Source organism: Protopterus annectens, chromosome 11.part0, assembly GCF_019279795.1.
Source record: "Protopterus annectens isolate FY-2018-M chromosome 11.part0, PAN1.0, whole genome shotgun sequence".
NCBI classification, from domain to species: domain Eukaryota; kingdom Metazoa; phylum Chordata; order Ceratodontiformes; family Protopteridae; genus Protopterus; species Protopterus annectens.
The window spans coordinates 1,326,587,634-1,326,598,461 of NC_056745.1; the positions used below are offsets into that span (position 1 = coordinate 1,326,587,634).

Genomic DNA, 10,828 nt, shown 5'->3' on the forward strand with positions numbered 1-10,828 from the left:
TTTCACAATATTTGTCACAACTGAGTGAATCTCATTTAACACTAGCCAAACGTGTTAAGATACTTAAAATGTACACTGGACAGAGAGCTGTGTTACAAGAAAAGTGAAGGGAAACTTCAGCTTGTAGCATACAGTGATGCAGATTGGGCAACAGATCAAAACCATAGACATAGTACAACAGGTTTTTGCTTTAGCTTCAATAGAGACGGGGCTATTATTTCATGGAAATCAAAGAAACAACAAACGGTAGCTTTATCTACATGTGAGGCAGAGTACATGGCATTGGCAGCAACAGCACAGGAGTGTTTGTACCTTGTGCAGTTGTCGAGTGGAATGGACGGAGAGTGCAAGTATGTGCCAGTAACAATATTTAAGGACAATCAAGGAGCAATCGCTTTGTCGAAGAATCCAGTAAGCCTCAGAGATGTAAACATGTTGACATTAAATATCATTTTGTTAGGTCAGCACTTAATGATGACAAAATAAGCATTGAATATAGCCCTACAATGGACATGGTTGCAGATATCTTTACTAATCCTGCTACAAAATCGAAGATTGAAAAGTTCATGTATTACGTATTTGGAATGTGAAGGAAAAGTTATCCAAAATATGTTCTTAAAATGTATTTGTATACAGTGTAAGAGCAGGTGGGGGTGTTGGCTGATAATAATAAAAGAGAGTGAACGATCGTGTGTGCTCTTACACTGACGTTGTTGGTGGAGAGGTCAAGAGATGTCACATGACCATGTGCTTTATAATAAAGGAGGAAGTGAGGGTTGTTCTCCTTTTCCATTTTTAACCAGATTGATTTCCTTCACGTGTGTTTATTTTCCTCTGTAAATGTATGTTTAAAATGACTTTCTTGCCCTTAAGATGACACTGCCAACAGAGAGAAAGCTCAGATGTAAGTGGGGACAACATGGGACAAAGATACAAGAATCTGATGCCTGAACAGACTTTCCTGTTTTGTAGTTACAGTGAAGAGGTCAGTGCCAACACATCATTTGTTTGGGGAAATTTTGGTAAACAACATATTTTTCAGCAAAGTATGCCAAAGGTCTTCACCTTGCTGACCTGTATGTAAGACCACACACACTTAGCATTTCCATGTGCGTGTGTGAACAAGCTGTTGTAGTTCTGTATGAATCACTTGTGGGTGGTACTTTGCAGTTTGTTGTAGAGAAAAGCATAATGCTATTAGCTGGAGAAAAACACTTCATATTTTTCCTTGCTTAAGAATAGGAATGGATAGGATATGTGAAACTTGCTTTCTCTTTGCCTCTATGATCCTTGACAAGGAGTCAGATATCTATTCAGCCAATTTTGTGTGAGTTTTAACTGTTCCCTTCCCTAATAGACTAGCTCTGTGTGCTTCAACACTTGACAGGAATACATACACAAATACAACTATGCGCATACACATTCACTAGACAATTCAGGAGAACTCATTTATTGCAATTTATTAGTGAGTATGTATATAAAACAAATAATGGCTGCAGAAATTGTATTTCATCTGGTTCCAGTCAGTCAAATACAGTGCAATGCAAGAGCAGACATATGCACACACACACACACACACACACACACACACACACACACACACACACACACACACACACACACACACACACACACACACACACACACACACACACACACACACTCACATTAAAAGGCTAGTTTTATGATCAGCTGTTACCACACGCAGCCCGAATGCCCTGGCCAAAAGCAGATATTCACTTTATGCACACACTTTTGCTGTAGAAGTGTGAAAAGGTGAAAGACATAATAGCCACTTCAACTTGTTGCTCAAGTTATTTCAGTGCCTCAACCCCCCCCCCCATAGACACCTTCTGTTTATTTATTTTCATACACACTGTTTGCATCTCCTAGCAATCACCTCTAATGTGTGATTGCAAAGAAAAAAAATAATAACTATGAATGTATTTTAACAGGCTGCGTTCAGTCAGTGTCATACCTATACATGTCTCTCAACTAATCCTGATTCTGCAGAACTTTTCTCATTTGGTCTAAAATTTTTACCATGTCCTTCCAAATATTTTTGATTTTTTTCATAATTCATTGAAGATTATATTCAGCTAATAAAGATAAACATTAGAGTTTCATGCTATTTTTTTTTAAATGCATCTTGCAGCAAAACTTGCTGTTCAAGTTACTTTTTAAGTAAATTAGAATAATGTTTAGAAATTGTCCCTGATCTTGGTCACTTGGCCCCCTCCCCATTAAGTTTGACTTTGTCACTGATTCTTGAGCAAAGAAGTTGACGGTTACGTGCTTATCTCCTCCTAATCCTTATGATGGTAAGAAACTAATAAATAAATAAATACAAATAAATAAATAAAAAAATGACTTGCTTCTGTGTGCAGTGCCTGACTGCTACCATTTCCACACATTTGTCTGATTTCCTTATGGTATTTTAGACAATTTCTGCAACACAAAAAACATCCCTGAAGATCTAGAGCATCTGCTCTTCCGAATATCTCAGTTAAGTACTGAGACTGGTTGCTAAGAGCAACTGATTTCTTGTGTTTAGGTAGCAAGGGTTCAAATCATTCACTCATTCATTCATTCTACAATTGCCTGCAGACACTACTGTTCTGGAAAGCAGGCAATCAGTGAATGAGCGAGATTCTTTCATTTTTAAACAGCTGTAGTATTTGTGGGGCCCCCACACAGGTACAGATGACTGGGGTCTCTTTCAGCTGCAGATTTCACAGGTGCCTAATGTCAGTTATGTTTTAGGGTGCAGGAAATGTAAAAACATTCATTTGGATGCCATAATCATCTAAAAGTTACTATTAAGGTAACACCGTGCAGTGGACATCTGACAGCTTTTCAGTCCATAGCATTCTGTAGTAAATGTCTCAAAACAAAGCTGTATCACACCATGAGTCAATGAACAAATGAACCCAAAAATGACCAAATATTGGCCAAAAACTATTAAATCCTGCAATTGTATATCATAGCTGGCAAAAGACTTTCTGGAAGGATTAAAAGGAGTGTAGTCTCTGTTTTCACAATGTGTGCTTGAAACCAGACTGCACATGGCAACCCAATAGGCAATGAAAACTATTTTTGGCCACAGAAATGATTCTACATCCACAACAGTTTTCCAGGTCATTGATGACAGGCAATGTAAGTTCTTTCATTTCCTGTCTCACTTTGTCATTAGAATTACTTAAGGGGTCAGTAATATCTCGAGGGTAACAGAGAATGGAAGAGTCAACATACAGCAATTTTCTCAGCTTGTTGCATGCCCTGTAGGTAAAGCTCAGATTAGTGCATGTGCTACCTCTCTTATTTGATATCAGATGCAGTTTTAATCTATCACCCTGATTGCCCTAACCAATCAATAACAGAAGGAAAAATGCACATTTGCCAAGGATAAATGTTTACTGAGTGCAGTGATCTATAAGGCCATGTGCATTGCATACATTTGTAAAACTGAAGTATAAGTAGTGTTTGTTAATAAAGAAAACTTTCACTACCACTGCAGAATAGAAACACAAATAAAATGCTAAGCAGTCAGTCAGTGAAGGGTAAGTCTATAACAGGATACGTAGTTTTGTGGTCTACACCCCTGATGACCTAGGTTCAAATAGAGGCCCAGATTCTGGAGGAGTAAGCAGGGAGGGTGGGTGTGAATGCTTGTCTGACTCATCCTGTGGGGAGATGATAGTACAGGCCCCTCTGTAGGAAGATCACCTGGGGGTGAGTCTCAGATTTATGCTGCATGAACAATGACACAAGCTGGAGGCACTGAACAGAAGACCATTTAGGTAGTAGTCTGGCAGTAGAATTTGAAGATGTCTGGCTTTCATTTTATTTTATTTCTTTTTTGTTTTTGTAAAGTTGGTATTGATTGTATGTTTTCTATTTTATTCTGTTCATGTTAGCTATGCAGTCCAAGTAGACCCATGCTTCTTTATTTTGATACAAACCATTTTCTTGTTAAGTGACTTTCGTAGAGTCATGCCCTCTGCAAAAGGAGAAATACAAACATATTAGCTCTCTGTATTAAATTCTATATGTTAAGGCTGTACTATAACTAGGGGTCAGATTGTCACATGAGTTTGAACATTTACATTTTCCAGTGGTGGTTTTATATTACAGTTTTTACATTTTTGTAGATATTGAGCTAGTTAATACTTTTTTATTCATTATATTGCATGTATATGTTTAGCCCTACCAGGCAGACTTTATATATGTGATTTGAACATACCTCTTAACCTCTTAACACAAAATGTCTGGATAAAGCCAAAAAAGGGGGGGCAAAGACTGAAAAGAGTCACATTTTAAGTATTGCTCTTGTCAACACACAGACACATACACACACACACACACACACACACACACACACACGCACTTGTAAAAAATGTGGCTAAGTAGTGTCTAATAGTTTTTAAAATTGCTAGATTAACTGAAGATGTAAATTTATCTGAGACATTCTGGCCATTGTCTCTGTGAGAGGGCTAAGAGTCTTGCATGCATTACAACTTTCAAATCTCACATTTGTTTCTCTAACTTGTGGTATATCAAAAAGCTAACTCTCTTGGTAGTATAAAGAATTGTGATAGTTGATTATGATGTTAACAATTATATAATTTCTTATTTTTTTCTATTCTTTAAGATGGAAGTACTCTGGATACTGTGACTATTTTAAAGTTTGCTAAATAACAATGCAGATGAGGCAGCCTATGGCAGTGTTGTTTCTGATACTTTTCATTATGAGAATAGTGAGAGAAACATTCTGTGGCCTTACCTTACAGGTCCTCATACACTGAAATGTGGCAGACACTGAGCTTTATAATCTACAGAAAAGTGATAGATCTGCGGCTTTACCTTACAGGTTCTCATACACTGAAATGTGGCAGACGCTGAGCTTTAAAATCTACAGAAATAAAATGATAGATCTGTGACCTTACAGGTCATCATAGACTGAAATGTGGCAGACACTGAGCTTTAAAACCAACAGAAACAAAGTGATAGACAAAACACTATTTTCTTCAGTAAGGGAAGTACCCCTGGTTCTTGATTTTAATCAGTTAGCATTTTGTAGTTATTTTATGATTTCTCAGTGATTAGCAGAATGGGAGAAAGTTAGCTGCACTGTGATTTGAGAAACATGGAATAACTCTGGGTGAACGGTAGAGAAAGAGAATAATGACAGTGTGTGTGTGTATGTGTGTGTGTGTGTGTGTGTGTGTGTGTGTGTGTGTGTGTCTGTCCATCCAGGGGCAAAGAATGTGATGGGTACAGCAACAATTTTTGTGACTAGCTCTCACTGTAAAAAACATGCTTTTCAAATGAATTCGGTGATAGAAGAATGCTTGCTCCATGAGAAGACATTCTTTCTATCAATCAATTTAAAAAAAAGAGTATAGGATTCTCCAGAAGAGTTGCATTCGTTTCCATTAAAATGAAAAATCATTTAATTTAGTGCATATCTTATTTGATATTGTGGAAAACTTTTATCTCCTTCTAAAATAGATTGTACTCCACTAGGAAGGAAAAACCTGATATGTTTCACTGACAATTTCAGTGGCTACAATGAAACATGGATAAGTGAGCTACAGGAAGTTTCCATATTTACGGCTGCCATTTGCTTCTCACAGCTAAATGGAGAAACTGAAGTTAATGCCTTTTTGTACTACAACTCCATCGGCAAATACATATTAATTTTTTTATCTAAATCATCTGCTTTGACTAAGAAAGTGTAAAACACTCTTACTGTTTATGTCAAAAATGTCCCGCACTCTCTATTGTGCTTCTTATGATAAACTTCTCTACTTGGGCCATCAGCATGTTAGCCGGTCATGGTCAATTGTGCCACAGGTAGGCTAGCTTTTTTCTTAATGATTGTATTGTATTGTTGGGCTACTAGTCAGACAAGCTAAATGAAAAAGTTCTGAAATGCCATGCTGCCTGACCCATATAGTGGCAGCAGGTGTGAAAAGGGCTGAGCAAGCAATGGTGCTGTATTCCATACAGGTATTTACAGTCTTTTGTTTTCATCCTGAGAGGACGAAGGATATATGTGATGACATCTGAATACCATTATTATTATATCCTGTCTTCTAATCCAAGATTGCCTTTTACCCACAGAGCAGTGTTAGGTTTTGCTTAATTTTGAGTTTCCCCTGAAACAAGGGCTATATAATCAACGTTGCAGCCTGTTGATGCCTGGAAGTTTTCCTAAATGTAGTTACTCAATGTCACACACAACTTCTACACCACTTAACAATGGCCTAGCATAAGATGCCTCTCAGCGGTCCTGAATAGTATCAGTTTTGAAATTCTAATCCCCCATATGCCCAACAGAAGCATCTGTTATGGGATATAGTACATCTCGCTGACACATCCAGGAAGCAGTGCTTCTCTGGAACTTGCTGTTTCATTGCTGCACAGACAGGAAGATGGGTCTGGATTCAGTATATAAATAATGGCTGACTCGCATGAGATTCTGTTTGTAAGTCAAAAGGAAAGAAAACACAGATAAACATGTTTTAAAATCACACATGCACACATGGCTCAATCATACCTTTCAACTGTACAGATGTTTGCAGAATGTCCAGATTTTTGCCTCAGATTTTTGGTCCATTTTTCATAAAATTGCGGTTTTCTGGCAAATTAGTGGCAAATCATTAAAAATTGAAGTTAGAAAATAATGATAGACATTTGAGTTTCAGACTTCATACCCTTCAGAAAAAATTGTACTAATGCAAAACAAGCAATATTTTAAAATTGTCCCTATTTTTGGGCCTTTGTCCCACTTTTATTTATGGCTTTGTCCAGATTTCTTACTCTATGAGGTTGCGAGGTATGCTCAGGATGACCACAGTGAAATCCATGATGTGTTATCACCCACTGAACACATTTCTCTATAAATCAGATATCCAGAAGTGTGGATAATGCTTACTAATTCTAGTACATAAAGTGACACAGTGTTATAGAGATTGACACTGCTGTCTCAATGTGCTTGGCTGTCCATTTTGGTTCTTTGCTAGGGTGTCATCTGTATTGAGTTTGCATGACCTTCTGTGTCCATATGGGTTTTCACTGGGTTATGTGTCTATCTTACAAGTCACGTTATAGGTGAACTGGTTACCTCACAAATTGTCCATTGGTGTCTATGACACACGTGAGTGTGCATCTGTGGACACTGTAGTAGACGTACATATTGTAGCAATAACCCATGCCTGGGTGTGGGTAATGCTGGATTTACCCACGGTTGGTGTGGTTTGGTCCCGAGGGCGAAGCCCGAGGGACCAAACAAAGCCAACCGTGGGTAAATCCAGCATTACCCACACCCAGGCGTGGGTTATTGCTATTATACAATGACATTATTTAAGAAATAAATAATTACTTTTCTTAAATAATGGCATTGTATAATGCCTCTTTGCTGCCCTTCCGCAGCTGTCTGGTATTCCGCGGCAGTTCTGATGTACTGCGCATGTGTATGCCTACGCAGTACATCAGAGCTGTGGGCAAAAGCAACGGAGGAAGCAAGATCTCCATTGCTTTTTACTGTTTCACTATGTTAAATGGGTTTAACATAGCGAGACAGCTTTAAAATAAGCAACGGAGATTGTTGCTTTTTTAAAGCTGTCTCGCTATGTTAAATCCATTTAACATAGCGAGACAGGTTTAAAAAATAAGCAACGGAGAAAGCAAGATCTCCATTGCTTTTCACACTGTGTCGCTATGTTAAAGGAGGTTAACATAGTGAGACAGCTTTAAAAAAAGCAGCGGAGATCTCAGTTGCTTTTTTTAAACCTGTGTCGCTATGTTAAACTCCTTTAACATAGCGAGACAGTGTTTTAAAAAAGACTTATACTAATTGGAAAAGTCCGGGCGACTGTACCTTTTTTCCATTAGTATAAGTTGATTTACAATGTGCACGCTGGCCAATCAGTGTGCACATTTTGGAATATTAATGGGGGGGTCATGGTATAATATCCAGATTACCTACTCTCCTTTGTACCAGTTACTGTTAAGACAGATTCTGGCTTTCCAGCAAAACCAGGTACTCCGAGAAGGAATGAATGTATTAATGGTAATGCTTTATTTTATTTATTTGTTAAACAAATAACCCCCTTGAACACAAGTGTTCCTTTTCTGGGGCACCCAAGCAGTACAGTATGGTTAAATGACTTCAGAATCAAACAGCATGAAAACTGCGGTAACCAAAACACACCACTACTGGATGAAGCTGCTTTGGAATTAAACTTTTTCCTCCAAGCTAAGCAGCCAAACAGCATTTCCTGTAGTTATTTCCTTTAGGCCAGCAATTCATAAGCCTTCAGTCATCACTTCGCAGATATTCACAGTTATACATTAAGGTGTTATTGTGACTGCAGTGTTTAATATAACTGGTATGGTGTTTGATTCTATTAGTCTGGCAAAAATAAAATATTCCATGCATGCATGTAATGTGCTCACACTTGAGCACGTACACATTCGCAACACACACAGATACAGACATTTTGTGTGTGTGTGTGTGTATATGTGTGTATATGTGTGTGTGTGTGTGTGTGTGTGTGTGTGTGTGTGTGTGTGTGCGCGTGTGGGTGCGTGCATGCGTGCGTTTGTGTGTGTGTGTGTGTGTGTGTGTGTGTGTGTGTGTGTGTAGCATAATAATCACATATACTATAATTCAGAACTGATTAACTGGATGTATAAAAAGCCCTGTATCATATTTCACAGTAATTTCACACACTGAAACAAATCTTTAAGTGGTAAGACTACTCTTTTAGTGAGACAGTTTTCTTTAGTTTAATGGTTCGGTGCCTGGGAAGTGTCTAATATTTGTTTTCAGTTGAATAATCCATATTGCAACATCATAGGTCCTGCTAACTGTGTACTGGTGTTTAACGCTCTTTACACTAAGCTCTGCCATTTGTTAACTTTGCATCATCTACCTTTTGCTCGGGTTGTGTTGGAAAATGTTATTTGGTGCAGCCTACCTACTCGATTCTCATTGAAGCAGACGATGCCTCTGAAATTATCAATTTTTTCTTCATATTGCAGTAAGGTTCGGTGATTTGGCTGTTTTATAGATCCGTGTGTTTGGGGGAGGTCTTCTTACTTACATTAAAATAATTGTTTCAAAATGCACAACTTGCAAAAAATATTTGGTGAATGCTGCTCACCAATAACAACCAAAAAGCATTTGCTGCATAAATAAAACCATCATATTATATATTTCAGGGGCCAAAGCACACCCAGCCTTGTGCACCACTTACCTAGTATAACTTGTTCTCTGGTACCTGTATGTGAAAAGGAGGAAAAAAGCATGGCAGTAGCCAAAGTTTTTAAATAATTCGGCATCAGTAATCAAAAATTGAGGAAAAACATTTGGATGTGCGGTACTGAATAAATGAATGATACATACACTTGTATATTATCGACTGTACTTGTGTGAGCTTTTTTCGTCCTTGTTAGGATCTTCTCTTTTTTGTAGTTTGTAGTGACTATTTAGTTAGTATACATATTGGCATGAAAGCTGAATGGGGTGAAGTCCCTACATTAGGATGCAGGAGGCGTGTCCCACTCTAGCAAAAGCAATTTAAAAGTTGATGCCACCTGCAATTTTGGTGGGTGCACTGTTTCATGAGTTGGACTAGTCCAGTTTGCTTAATGTGTCAGCTATTCACTGCGGGTCTGTTTTCCCTTGGAATCCATAATTCAATATTTTATTTCAAAGTTTAGCTTCTCTCTCTAAACTAATTGTTAATTTATGGTCTTCAAACTCATTTCTTTAGTACAATTATTTACCCGAAGATAAAATTACTTGCTGTTTAGTGGATAAATACGTTTATGATGACAGCCACTGATATAATACAATATTTCCACCCTTCTTCCTCCTCCTTCTGTTAAATTTCTATCATAATAACCTCTGAGGCAGATGACATGCTGCACCTATATTCTTTTTTTACTTTCTCTGTAGAAACAGCATGGCATGCAGTAATGAGATTACATTTGTCCTCCTTCACCCACTTGCAGTCAAGCACCCATTTCTTATTCATAGGATAATCAGGTAAGATACTTTAAAAACGACTGCCTCTTTTCAGTAGTGACCATGGAGCACTAGTCTGCTTAAGTTATTTACTCAAAGTCGTACTCTCTGCAAGTGGAGCCTGAAGGAATTAAGTGCATGACTATGAGTGAAAGTTTATTAGTAACTCATAGCCTTGAATCATTGTTATGTTTTTCTAGACTACTTTCAGCTGAGGAATCCCAGCCTATACTATTTGCAATTGCCATAACTGACAGTGCCTTTCTCTGCTTCTGGAGAAAGAAGGCCATCAATAGATGCTCAGTTATTCCATCTGATGTAACTTTTACCTATTTATTATTTAGTATTTTGATAAGTGGACTGATCTAGGAGAGTCTTTTTCAGTCATGACCCAGATGAGTAATTTCAGAAACAAACTAGAAATTCATTAAGTAGTTTTCATTAATACAGCATACAAATAATACAAATAGTGAACAATAGAAAATCATTGATAAATGATTGATTGTGTTCAATCTGTTAATAATACATTGCACAGATTTACAATAATATAACCATATAATAATATACAGAGATACCGACTGAAGCAGCCAGCACAGACATGTTTCAAATTACCAATAAGCAAAAGATGGAGCGATGCTGAGAGAAATAACTCATAAAACTTGGGAATTCCTAGGGGTATATGTGTTTCAGACCCCTCAGTTGTTCCTATCTGGGAATGTTCCTGTTTTCATGCCTACTTCACCCCTGCTCTTGATGTCCCAATTTTTGGAGGTATGTCCTTATTTTCAG

At 37.7% G+C, this 10,828-nt stretch overlaps 1 long non-coding RNA gene across 1 annotated transcript in view; it reads left to right on the top strand.

The window, feature by feature from the left end:
• Positions 1–3,712: 3,712 nt before the first annotated feature.
• The window catches only part of LOC122814871, a 7,951-nt gene continuing 835 nt past the window's right edge, over positions 3,713–10,828 (top strand). The window contains exon 1 of the long non-coding RNA XR_006366919.1: positions 3,713–3,800. This is a non-coding gene — a long non-coding RNA (uncharacterized LOC122814871). The remainder of the gene's footprint in view (positions 3,801–10,828) is intronic.